General features: G+C 39.9%; 1 long non-coding RNA gene across 2 annotated transcripts in view; it reads left to right on the top strand.

Moving 5' to 3' along the window:
- LOC145723065 (uncharacterized) overlaps positions 1 to 14,029 on the top strand; it is a 55,377-nt gene that overhangs the window by 10,159 nt on the left and 31,189 nt on the right. For both annotated transcript variants that reach the window (XR_014147862.1, XR_014147861.1), the window contains exon 2: positions 1,216 to 1,329. This is a non-coding gene — a long non-coding RNA (uncharacterized LOC145723065). The remainder of the gene's footprint in view (positions 1 to 1,215; positions 1,330 to 14,029) is intronic.

Here is a 14,029-nt window from a genome sequence, read left to right as displayed (position 1 = left end):
CACCCATGTGCCTTGCAGGTTCTGTTCCACACTCAGGAAGGATGACCAGGTATTTTAGTCAAGGGCATGAAGGGTGGGATTTTACTGCTGCCTCTGTTCATGGCAAATCATTTCCCAAGCAGGGTTTCCTTTTCTTCCTTAAGTTAAAATAGACTTAAAAGATGTCCTTCCTCACAATGGTAAACAACTCTCTGAAGTAAAAGTCATCTAGATAACCTCTATAAAAGAACTTCTCTAGTTGATTCCACTCCACTAGTACAACAAAGTTAGAAAGAAAAATCTTGACTCAAGTTTTACCAAATGTATAAATGCTCTTAGTCAAAGGAACTCACCTGGTTGGGGAATGAGGAAATATAAATTCAAGTGTAAGATTAATCATAAGAAATCCACTTAGAAGTTTTGGTGTTTTCTTGCTCCTGGTCAGTATATACTTTTTTTAATGTATAAAGCTACTGTCTCTCATTATTAAGCTATTGCCTCCCGGCATCAAACCCATCCTTCTAAACTTTGCTTTGGGTTGCTGGGTCTCTGTAAAACACACGTCCTTCTCTATTGCTGCTAGTTCCCTATAAGGCTCTGCCTATAGGAGAGGCTAGAGGGAGACTATAAGCCTAGAGAAGGAGAAAGTTTGTCTTCCTTCCTGCTACCTCTGAGCTCAGATTTGCTGGCTGTTTTTTTCCCCTCCAGTATCACCCAGCAGCACTTCTTTACTCAGGCCATGGCAGTTCATTCCAATAGCAGGAGTTGACACCAGTGTGCAATTTTTCCAAAACTTGTAGAACCTGTCTCATGCCACCCCCTCAGAGACACTGTCTCCTCTCAATTGGCAGCACCCTTAGAGGTCTGAGCCAACCCCACAGGCCCTGCTGCTGGCCTTAGATATACCAGCAGCAGCCAGCGACCACCTGCTCCTGGGAGGTCTGGATCTACCCTGCACGGGGCCCATTTTCTAGGGTCTGACACCCAGTACCATTAGAGCAGCGCTCCCTCCTCAGACGTTTGAGAGTTGGATCCATTGGGGTCCTCTCTCCAAGCTTCTGGTTTTAATAATTCTCATCTCTTCTTGTTCCCCAGCCCTACCGGTGGAACTGTACTCCATTTCCATAATAACTCAGTGTTTCCTTTGTGCATGTTCTGTAATTTAATACCTAGTAAATAATTCTTTGTGTTCTTTATAGCAAATTCTCTCCATTGGTGTACTTTGTCTCCTGACAGGTCCTGGACTGATAAAATAGGAGTCCTTTCCTTTACGTCCCAGCTGTCTCACTTGGACTTGGACTGAATCTTGCAAGGTGTGCCTGGAGCCAACCTGAGAATGGCGCCTTTTGGGTAGGAATATCTTATTGTTATTTATTCCCTGGGCCTAAAAGACTAGCGTTCAGTGTGAGTTCTTATCCTGGGCCCCAAAAGATGTGAGAAGTCTACTTACTCGCTGAATTAACCTTTGCATGAGATGGGATGAGGAAAGTCTTTTCCTTTTAATTGATAAGGAAGATGTACAGAGGCCCCATTTTCTCATTCTAAGTTTCTATGGAAAACTAAAATGGTCAGAAGGGTTCTTTTCACTCCAGGCATCAGATGTTATAGAAATAAGAGATTGGAAAGATTTATAGCATTAGGCAAGGGAAAAAGGTTGATGGGTTTAAGTGACATAATTGAAGTTCTCAATGTTAGAAACCCCTTTTATAAGCCGGGACAGCTAAAGGCCTGGCAGGTATCCATACCCGTTGGCCATCTGCATCACTATTGACTGTGTGCATATATTGAAGGATATAATGAATCATAGACATATGATCACTGCATGGAAAAAAAATGTGTTGTGCCTAGCATACTCTTTTCCATAAAGAAAGCATTATTGGGAAATGCAAACATGTGGAAACAGGCCACAAAAATGCAGCAAATTAGTCCTTATTATCCAATCATCCATGCAGGAAAGTTTTAAAAGGTAATAAAGTCCTAGGTTCTTAAAATTGGTACTTTAGCCTCACTGTTTTTGGAGTAAAATATATAGTACCGGATAACCACTGTGCATCTAAGCATTTAGTTCAGCTCTTAACTACCTTTCAGTACAAGAGGCATTTCAAATCATGCTGTCACCTGTTCCCAAGTTTTACTCTGCAGATTACCATCCCAAACTATACCTCATTAAAATGAATGAAAACAAATAGGATTATCCAAGTGAATTGTCACTAATGCTATTATAAAGTAAGAATGTTTTGGCACCATTCAATAAAGCTACAATTCTAAGCTGTAAGTATAACCCATGGAAATTCGGATGACATCTCAACTCATTAGTTCGTCTGTTCCATATTCGTGCTTGTGTTTGGAATAAATGATAATGCAGTTCTCTACGCTCGCAGCATCATAAGGGTCATTGTTTTCTCTAATGAACAATGGTACCATTCTAAAATTCCATCGTCCTTGTTTGTCAAGTGTTCTGTTTATTATAATTTCTGAGCACAAGGGATAATCCTGTTATTTAAATATAAGTATGCCCACACTAAAAAGTCAAACCTATACGTCTTTCAAAAGCTTTTCTCAAGTTGCTTTTTAATTTTCCAGTTTGTTGGGGGAGGCATTGTGCTAAAAACTTGGATAAACTATGTGCATATTTTCTAGAGATTTTAACCATAAACATGTGTATTAGCTCAGTATACCTCTGATGAGATCTGGCCTCATTGAGAGACAGAGACAGAGAAGGAGAGAGGTGGACTGAAAGTAGAGATCAACTATCAGAAGCAGAGGCGATGAACTATCAGAAAAAAAGGCACAGGAATGTATATGCCTGACTCAGGGGCACCCTGAATCCAACATAGGTGAGTTGTTACAGAATGTGAAATGATCTTTAGAATGCAATTTAAAGGTTTGGGATGTAAGTCAACATGCTGTAACCACTGTGTGCTATGACACCGTACACAACTGCATCCCCCAACTTTCCATCTGGCCAGTCTTCAGCCAGATGCACAGGAAACTGAGAATCAAAGCGACCAATGTGGTCACATGTAAACAGCGCATCTGACACTAGGGGAGTGTTGGTTTTCTAGCACAGAACTCACCACTAGGGTGACAGAAACCCTAAAGAGTGAACAGAAAAATGATGATTTCTGAGAATTCAGAACATATGCTGAAGCCACAGTGGAGAGAAGTTTGTAGCCGGTATAGAAACTCCCATTTAGGTCCAGTCGTAGTCTGGGAAATAAAGCTCAATTTTATGAGTCTTTCTTTAAATAGTTGCTTTCTGTTAAATGACCATACGATGGTGTTTCTGCCTTCCCAGTGCTAAGAGATGTAGCATTTTCCTCTCCATTGAATGTGCCTCCAATGGTTGTGTATTAAAACAGTTTCATCGTTATCCCTTGGAACACTGAGTAGGAGGAAGCCAATAATGAAATGAAGAAACTCAGGTGAAAGTGGGAAAGCACAAGGTGACAAATGTTCCTTTAGCTGGCTCTTACTAGCTGTGTTATCTTAGGTAAATTACCTACCATCTTTGAGGCTTAATATTTCCATCTTAAAAATGAATATGTAATAACTATCTCATAGAGCTTCTGGGATGATTGACATGAACTAATCTTTATAAAGCATCAAACCCAGGGCCTGGCATGTTCTAGGTGCTCAGGAAATGTTAATTCCCACCCACCACCTTCTCTTCTTTCTTATCCTTCTAGGCATCTTACCAGCTTTGAAACATTTGGGCCTAAAAATGATAAAACGGCGTAACATATGTAGAGAATTTAAACTACCTTGTTGTCCAGGCTAACCAGAAAATTTTGGTTCTCCAGTCATTTTGGGAAGGCTACAAGTGGATCAAGAGTTCATCCTCCTACCTGAGGAATGTATTCCATTTCTGCTTCCTATAGATCAGAACGCCAAACTGAAAGAACTTAAAGATGGTGGGGCATGGAGGAAAAAAAAAAAAAGAAAAAGATTGATGTGATTTTGGAACAAATAAATCCACACTCTCTGGGCCAAAATAGAATATATGGATTCCACCCAAAGTTAAGTGTGGATCCCTGGGGCACCTTTGGAAATTATAGTGCTCTCAAGGGCTTTGGAATTAATACGAAGTCCCTGGCATTATATGGCCATGGATCGGGGGGACTACCTAACCTGATTTTCCCAGGATGGTCCAGAATTATGTGTGTTCTCTCAGCATAATTATTGATAATGCCCCTTTTGTTCTTCACAATGTCACAACTTGAATGATATTGGTTTTCATTGCCATGAGGTACTCAGAAGATTCTAAGTCTCCAAGTATAAGTCACTAATCAGAAGAATTTATATTGGCTCCCAATACACTGCTACTGTTATTGGTGCTCTTAATATTGCTTCTAATAAACACACATTTTCAGGAAGCTCATCCTTGCATAACACCTGAGTATACAGTAAAGAATTATTGAGGACAGCTATATTAATGAATAGTTTTAGATTTTTGATAATCCACTTCACTTGGGGCCATAACTTACATAACTGACTCATTTATTTTCTCTATTATTCTCAAACTATGTATTTTTTCATATACTTCTGAACTCTTCATTCGATTTTGTCCCTGAACACTTATATGTATCTTATTACCATAGCTTCGTAATGTCTTGAGACCCGATAGGATATGTTTTCCTCTCACCCAATTTAATTCTTAGTTATTAAAAATTGCTTGACCACACTTGTAAATTTATATATAATCCATTCTTTACTGAAATGTCAAGTGACAGACTCTTATTTACACTTTGCAAAGTAGGAATATCAAAGCCCTATAAAATTTCCTCTACCAGTCTAACCTGTTCCATTTTAGGATCTCAGGTTTAACTGTACACCTGGATTTAATTTTTCATATGTTTATACATGTTATGGATGGGTGGTGAGATGTGCTTGTCTTTGGTGACAAGTGTTATGAAATAAAATTTCCTCCTAATTCATAGCAGACTATTAACACAATGGTACAATCAAGACATTCATGGAAACTTAATGACAAAAACATTCCAAGAACTGCAGAAGGGCACTTCCCTCATCTTTTCATCCCACACCCATTAAAATAAAAACTCCTTTTGGCACATGCTAGGGAGAATCAAGGTAGAATGATTAGTTGGATTGTACCAAGCTATGAAGGGCCTTTACCCCTTTAAATTAGCACAAGCTAAGCTATTAAATACATGTGAAAATTAATGGCATTTACAGCCATTATTGTGGCCATGATGTTTATACAAAATCCTTCACATTAATAGGAAAGAGAGTATTTATGTTAAACAAGTCCATACTGGTTATTTTCCAACATCTTTGAAATGATTCACAAATTGGGAGAACTTTAAAATTGCTGAAGTATCAGGGATAAGCCAACAATGGGACTGTTGGGCTGCTCAGTTGTGCCCAAATCAGATTTTCTCCTTATCCCCTAGGAGTTTTCATACCAAGCTTCCCAAGTTGAATTTGTTGAGTATGATGGAACCCTTTAAGAACAGACCTACCCTATCTGTGGATTTCCCTATGAAATCTACAGATCTCAATATAAGTAAGTAGACTTGGATGGACTACAGATGTGGTCTAAGAGTCTGCAGATGCAGGTTGAATGTGTATATGATGTTAATCAAAACACGTATGTAAATATGCCCTTCCTTTACCACCATGGGTACACTGTGGGCTAAGACATAGGTTTCTGCAGCACAGAGACAGGTGTTCCTATTTGGGTTATTCACTTAAAATACAATATACTCATTATCCAACTTCGACTGCTCCGGATCTCCATTTTTCCACCAAAACACAAATCTTACCACTGTACTCACTGACCATGAACTTCACTCTCTTACAAAGAAATCCTGAAAATGGAGTGAGCTAAGTACATTCTCCTATAGTCCTTGACCTCATCTCTGGAAGGGAGAATAAGATACTGTTATGGCAGCCTAGAGGCTCTACCTAGCAAGTCAAATACACAAAGCCCTTATTTTTATATCATTTCCCTCCACCATATTCCCATGTATTTTTAATCTTGAAAGCTCTTCAGAGTAAGCTTACACACACAATGACCCTCCGTGGCTTCTCCTCCAATATCTTCTTTGCTAATTGATGGCTGGAAGCCCCATGCTGGCTTTCATGATCTCCCTTTTTCTATGTCCTATCTGTGGTACACATTTAAAAATTCAAACCCAAAATATTGACCACTTACTATGTGCCTGTCTCTGCTCTCCATGTTAGGGATGCATCATTGAACAACACAATAATCTTTGTCATTGTGGAGCTAAACTTCTAGTTGCTTCCCAAGGATCTTTGCCTTTCAACAGGCAACATGCTGGGCAAGGCTGAGCTCCAAGTTAGGATTGTCCCAACAGAGGCAAGTTTGAATCTCTTAGTCCAAAATCTTAATTGAGGAACAGTTGGAATTCAGTTATATTGATATATTACTAAAATTATATTTCCTTCCATCTTAAAGAAAATAACATGAATCTGCTTTCAGCTTTTGTTTATTACTTTATTATCATGTCTGTCTATGCTGTTTCCCTTTGGTGTTTTGGACATTAGTCATCACTGCAAGGACAGTGTATTCTGTAGTTTACATCAGCAGTTGGTGATAACTGCTGTAGTATTTAGATTTTAATCCCTCTGCAAGAATTACATCAGGACAGAAGCTGCCAAATTATATTACCATTTCAATTAATGTAAAAGGAAACTATATTTAATTCTCTCACACTCTTAATCTTCACCTTAATGCCATGATGCAGTTGAGGATAGGAAGGTTGTGTGACCAAAAATATCTTTATTTCACCCTTTCTGTGGAAGGATAGTTTAATTAGGTATACAATTGTAGATTGACAGTTATTTTCCTTGTACTTTTTTTCTTTCTCAATCCACATTTCATATTAATTTCTTAATAGAGATCCCATTTCCACTCAATATTCACATTTCCCCAACTTCTTCAAAAATGTCTCTTTATAGTTGGTTTATTTGAATGAGGTTCTAGACAAGGTCCACATTGCATTTGATTATTAACTCTCATAAGTCCCTTATAAACTAACATTATTCTCCTTTTTAATGTCATTTTTTTCTTCTGTTGAAGAAACCACATTCTTTATCATGTAGAACAATCCCATATTCTGGATTTGGTAGATTGCTTCCTGGTAATGTCTTTCAACTTGTTTCTTTAATCCTTATACTTCCTATTAACTGGCAATTAGATCTTGAGTCTTGATTGATTCAGACTTAGTTGGGTTTATTTATTTTTGTTTTTTGTTTTTTTTGAGAGGGCGGCTGATGGCAAAAATGTGTCATGGGAAGATGCTGTTTGTGTCCTATTGCCTCACATCACAAAGCACCTACTGTCTGATTGTCACACTTTTAAAGGCACTAAAACTGGCCAAGCCAGTGGGTTTAGTTGTCAGCCCAATCCCTCTGTTATAAAATTCTGGCAGATTGGAGGGGGATATGTCTTAAAGTGTTTTTCTGAACATATCAGGAAAGTGTGCTTCTTTCAAAAATACAAACATTCACTAGGAAGAAAATTAAAATTACCCTCAATTTCACCTTCCAAATACAAACACAAACATGCACATGCACATAAATGCTATGTGTATAGTTTTGTATCTAGCTTTTTTCAGTTAATGTGACTTGAGAACAGCATTAAGATACACTTATCCTGTGCAACAAATAGGAAGCAAAGAGCCTCCTTGGTGTTATGATCATGAGATTTCTCTGGTATCCCGATTGAATGTCAACCCCTCATCCACTTTGAAGGTGTCTAAAGTAACACAAAGTACACACCCTCTAGACCCTCTTCGTCACTGCTGGCATTTACTGGAGAAGTTTTGGATCATTTAGGTTGGGAACCAATTGGTATAGTCTGCCACTCCAGAAGATTTTAAGATGAATCCTTGAATCAGGTTTCTCTCCTCAAAGCTTCTGGTGGCCCAAAGAAGCCAATGGTCAGACATTAAATGTGCAACTAAAAATGTGTCTTGATAGTATACCAAATCTAAGATCAGTGTCACAGGTAGATACTCTGTATTTGTGTAAAACCAAATAACCCCATATAGCATGGCTACATGTTCAAATACCCAGAAGGTCACTATTTAGCAATTTGATTGAAAATCCACACAAATATTGCAGATGCTTTCTGGGTAAAGTGGGCATCCTGGTATCATTTGTTCTGACAATATTCCAGGCCTGAATCAGCTGCATCTCACTATGATACAGAACTAGAGGCTTATCTGTGCCCCTGAGCAGATGTCTACCTAGAGCCTCTAGTATATTTTTCTTAATTGATGTTGAAATAATTCAGCTTAAAAGCCAATACTTTTCTAAGATAATCAAGAAGAAGGATAAAAAGTTTTACATTATTTTACTATAAAATGTACTCTGAATTCTAGGATGGAAAATTGCTTTCACATGACAGTGAGAGAAGATTGGCTTTTGAAGGTTTCTTTGGGTAGCCAAGCACCAAAGACCAGTACTTCAAAAGTGAGATGTTTTGCTTTTTGTGTCACAGCTCTGGGTACTGAGATTTATTCTGAAAGTATGGAAGAAGCATAGGGCCTCCTTCTTATGTTGCTTGTGGGCCCACAGAGTGGTGTGATGCTTCTGCATGGAGAGAAGTCTGCAACAGAAGACAGCTTTGGTACCTGTGCTTGAGCCCATACTGAGCAAACTCCTGACTTCTGATGTGCCAGAAGCTCTTTCATCTCAAGTGAGGACAGAGTAAAATTTAATACACTAGAGAACATTGGCCATGTTTCTCCAGTTTCCTGATCGAATGTCAACCCCCCACCTACCCTACAGACCATCTAAGTAACAAATACATGCCCTCTAGAGCCTAGTTGCCATTGCTAGAGTTTCCTGAAGTGGTTTTAGATGACTTAGGTTGAGAAATACTCATTATTCTGCCACCAAAATGGTGGTAAGATCTATCATTGAATCAAGTGTGTTCTGCACCCCTCTCCTGGGGGACTCCATGTTTGAAACACTTTAGTGGAAGCTCTTAAAGAACTGCTTTCACTGAGCTGCCCTCCAAAGTTATGCTTTTGGCTTTAACACTTCAAAACGGTAAGCAAGCAGAGGATAGCCATGTGCAAATTGCTTCTGGTTTGTTGTAAAGTGTTGTCAAGGATAGAGTCTACAAGACACTCAATGTAAGGCTACACTTGAGAAATTTCTTTTTGGGTTGAGAGCCAGGATCAACAAAAAGACTTTTCTTACAAAACTCGTGGGCATTCTCCTTTTTAATAAGTAGAGTGTGTTAGCCTAGCTGTTATAACCAAAATATCTCAGAACAGTGGCTTATACAGGAGGAAGTTTATTATTATTTTGTGTAAAACTCCACAGAGAGGAGGTCCAGAGCTGGTATGAGGCTCTGCCATCATCAACACACAGCTTCCATCTTTGGGTTTAAAGTGATTGCTCCAAGGGACAAAGGACAAGAGAACCTAGAATTGGCCCACTTGTGTTCACCTCCCACTGGACAGAAATTAGTCTCATGGCCATGCCTGGCTGTGAGGGAAAATGAGAAGAGAGAAAGGAGGCATTGATATTGGTAGACAAACAGAGTCTGCCAGAATTTGCCCCTCCAGCCACCCAGATATCCATGTTATTCTTCTCGCACATGCAACATTCTCCATCAGATTACAGTCCAGAATCTGCACAGCCTACAGTCTCTCCCATGCCCCCCATCAAGTCTAGCTCTAACTCCTATGGTCTGGTGACCTACAAATTAAGAGACGAGTTACCTTCAGGCCCGCCTTCCATCCCAATACCACAGTAAACAGAGCTTTATCACCATTTTATTGTGGATAACCACAATAACAACTCCCATTTAGAAAAGTGAAAAATGATAAACACACAGCCGCCACAAGTCCATAGCAGCTGTCAAACACCCCTGGACAGGAATTGCAGACTCCATGCCCCTGCAGTGCAAGGGCCCCTTGTGCTGGGAGCCCCAGTGCTGGAAGCAACTCCCCTGTGTATTGCCCTCCCTGGCTCACTGGGACATGTTCTTGTCTTTATCTTTCATGGCCACATATGAAGTGAGCATAGCTCATTGTCTGCTGGTGAAAGTTTAGGAGACTAAGGATTACTTTAAGGGTCAGATAGCTTTTGAAGGCCAGTCTTGTAGTTTCTTTGGCAATACAGTTCCCTTAAAACCTGGTAGACTTACGGTCTACTTGTTTCCTGTCAGTTCCAGATGCCAGTAACCACTGCCAAAGATCTCATCTATCCATACCTCTTAAGCCAGAAGATTCTGTTCTTTCATTTCCTGGTCTCCATGTTCAACATACCTCTCCCTCCCATATTGCTGGAGCTTCCCCAGAGGCCATCTGAAGCAACAGGCTTGAATGACAAGGCAACAGCCTCAATCTTTACCTTGAGAGTGGCCCCATTGTCTAGTAGGAAACATTCTGTATTAGGCTCTGAGGAAGGCTTGAATGTATTTGGTGGTACAAAAGCAGCTGTATTTGCAACCCTTTGAATTACCAGACTTTCATTCCATTTAGATTGCAGGCTGCACGTAAGAGAGAACTGCCTTGAGCAGAGATCTGCTTGCAAGCTGATGAGCACTCACCTGAGTTAAGGTCTGTTGTAAGACTTTGCTAAGGTTGCCAAATCTATCACTGATGGTAGATTTAGCAAATGTTTGCCATGACACAACAATGGTCAACAGCTTTACAGATTTCAGTATCTTTGTCCTCAATGCCTGTTGCCTGACCATTAAGGCACTGTCATCTATTTCAGGGTTTCTATTTTTACTACAGGATTCGACTTCTAGATATCTACTTTTGTATCGGTAAAATATAATCTAAGCTAATGAAACAAAAAAATCCAAAACTGCAGTAACTTCAGCAAAGTAATAGCCTAAACGTCAGCAGTCCAGGGACAGAGATTCTGCCATCCTGAACACACAGCCTTTCTGAGTTCTAAATAGCTGCCCCAACTCCTGCCATTTCATCTGTATCGCATCTTTATGTCCATCGCACTAAAACTGTGAATTACACATATCAATTCCACTTATAGCCCATTGGCTAGAAGTTACTCTTATAGCTGGGTTAGCTGTAAGAAAAATGTGAAATATCATTTTAAGAAAGGAGTACCAATGAGTGAGCAGCTATAATTCCCACTACAGAATTGAATTATCTTATTTTTGGTTTTTGTTTCTTTTAATGTCCAGGCAATCAAGAAGCCCAAAGTCAAATTTGTAGCACTTACGTATATAAATAAATACACATACACAAAGTTACTGTAGTTAAAACATTCTGTTTTTCCTCTGTATAGTTTTGATTTTATATTTTGATTTCATTAAACTTTTTAGATATACATACTTTACTGTAAGGTGACTCAAGTCTTTTTCAGAAAGGGCTGTGGTATAAACAAACTATAAATGTGAATATGAATAATACAAATTCTAACATGGGACACTCTCAAGTAACATTCAGCCTCATCTTCTCATTTACTTTAGAAAATGTTTGTTATCTAAAATATACCAAGACTGAACTCCATTTAACTTGCAGTGTGATGACCTGCCTAACATATTACCTGATATTACACCATTACTGAGGTTTCACTCCTTGGCTAAAGAGTTATACCATACTAAACTATAAATACTATTAGAAGTAATCATTTAAAGTAGTAATATCAGTCATCACCGCTGTAGTGAGAATTAGCTAAACACGTTTAATTGTAATACCTCTTAGAAGGGATGGGTCTAAGGAAATGTAATGCAATACCTGTGAGCCTTCATCTTGGGCACAGAGAGAAGCTCCTGGAAGGATGTAAAGTGGACACTACAGGAAGCCTCACCATCTCTGGATGGCTTGTTGAGGCACACTGGGGCAGAGGAGTAGAGGGAGGTGGAGGAGGAGCTTGATAATCGTTAACTTTTGTTGTGTCCTTATCTATGCCAAGGAACTTCTAAGGGCTTTACATGCATGTATTACCTCATTTAAAACAAGAGAGCCCTGGAAATCACACAGGGGAAGACAGACGTAGTGTGTCAGGAAACTGAATACAACTGCTAACATTGTCTTGTACTTGCTTACCAAGAGCTTTCACTGAGCTGGTCTCATTTGACCCTGCAGGACCACTGTTGAGTAGGCTGGATAAAGGTAAAGTAACAAGGTCCAAAGAGGCCAGGTAAGATGTCAGTGGCAGAGCTGAGACTCCAACCTATATCTGCCCCCCCCGCCAAACTCATCTCGCTATGCCACAACCATGCCTCCCAATCCAATGTCATTTCATAAAGAGTTGGTCTCATATCTAAAAACAAAGGTTAAGGATGCTTTTAAGTGGGGATATGGGAACATTTTTAGATAAATAATGGAATAAAAGGTTTCACCATGAAAACATCATAAATACTCCAAAAGCTGAGTAAGAATTTTTCATGGTGGCTGAGGTGTTAGGCCCCCTGGTTAGGCCAGTCCCCCCCTCGTTCATGTTCCCTCCTCCTTGGGGACATTGTACCTTACCTTTATTCTTACCTTCAGCCTTTCACATTTCTAAATCTGGCCCATACCACATGAAGGGGAGCCCTCCCAGCATTGCCCCTAGCTTTTACCTCAGTGCTCTCCTTTCTTTTGTTCTCAAGCTTTTCATCAATAGGCACCATTCACACCTCACATCTATTCACACATTCGCCTGAAAACAGGTCTTTGCTTGTGACACCCATTCTCAGTAAAGTGGTTAATTATCTCCTGATGCCAAAGTCCACGGACTCTTCTCAGCTTCTTCCTTTCTTGATCTTTCTGGGGCATTTGACAGGACCAGCCACTCCCTCTCTTCTCTTTTGTCTTCCGTGACACCACCCACTCTTGGTTCACCTTCTATCTCTTGGAACGTTCTTCCTCAGAATTCTTGTTGAATTAAACTTCTCTGTCCCTCTCTCAAATATTAGGATCCCTGAGTGTTTTTCTGTTTCATTCCTATTTTCTCACTCTACCTGCTCTACCTGAATACCTGTCTCCATCTCTGTCTCCATCTTTATCTCGTCTTATATCTATATCTCCATTCTCCAGGCTCCTGAAGAAATAGCTCATCTTTTATTGGACAATGGACATTTTCCCTACCAATATCTATAAACAACTGAAATTCAGTACTTCTGAAATTGAACTTCTTACATTTCCCCTACTCAGTCCTAGACATCTTCCCACATTGCTCATGCTAACTGGTGACACCACTATCCATCAAATTTCCCCAAGGAGAAGGCTAGGGATCAGGCAGGACTCCTTCCTTTGCTGACCCCACACCCAGTCATTCTTCATGTCTTACTGATTTTGCCTTCTAGCCATCTCTGGGATCCACCATCTCCTCATCATCCTCCCCACTACAGCTTAAGTTCAGACCATCCTTGGCTCCTGCCTAGAGAGTGGCAATAGTTTCCCAATTGGTCCCAGTGCCTCTGGGCTCATTTCTTTTCCATCCAAGCAGCCTAACAAATTGGTCTTGCTAAAACACAAGTCCAGTTCTTCTTAAAACCCTTAATAAGTCCCCAAAGGCTACAAAATGAAATCAAAGCTTCTCTGTAGGGCATGCAAACTTTTTAAGAGCAGCATCCTATTTTTCTACCTCATTCCCTGTTATTCTTCCATCCATCAACTCTTCCTACCAATCCCCCCCACCCCCATTCCTTTATCTGATATGCTCTTCTTTTTTTCAAATTCTGTCTATAATCCTGTGTAATCTCCGCCATCTATTCAACAAGTATTCCTGAGTGTCCCTAACAGAGCTCTATTCCAAGGACATTGGGACTGTAGAAAAAAGAGCACCTAACGTTTGCCTCAGGAAATCTGTACAGAAAAGTATAATGCTTGTGCTGAGCTTTAAAGGTAAGGGAAAGCCTTTTCCATGAAGGCTTCCTTGACCTCCAAGGATTTTAAGTCCTACTTATTTCCGGTATCACACTGCTGCCCCAGTACATTGACTTACTCGTTTCACCTGGTAGCCTATGAGCTCTTTTAGCGTAGGGACTACATGGTAGCCCTGGAAGTATCCCAGTGCCAAGTACAGGGTCAGCGCTTTGTAGGCCTCAATAAACTTGTTAAATTAGATTGAATCAGAGTAGCCC

This window comes from Leptonychotes weddellii, chromosome 8 (genome assembly GCF_054177405.1).
Source record: "Leptonychotes weddellii isolate Sample4059 chromosome 8, ASM5417740v2, whole genome shotgun sequence".
Taxonomy (NCBI): Eukaryota; Metazoa; Chordata; class Mammalia; order Carnivora; family Phocidae; genus Leptonychotes; species Leptonychotes weddellii.
Note: the sequence above shows the minus strand (reverse complement) of the source record. Positions and strands in the feature narration are given on the sequence as shown.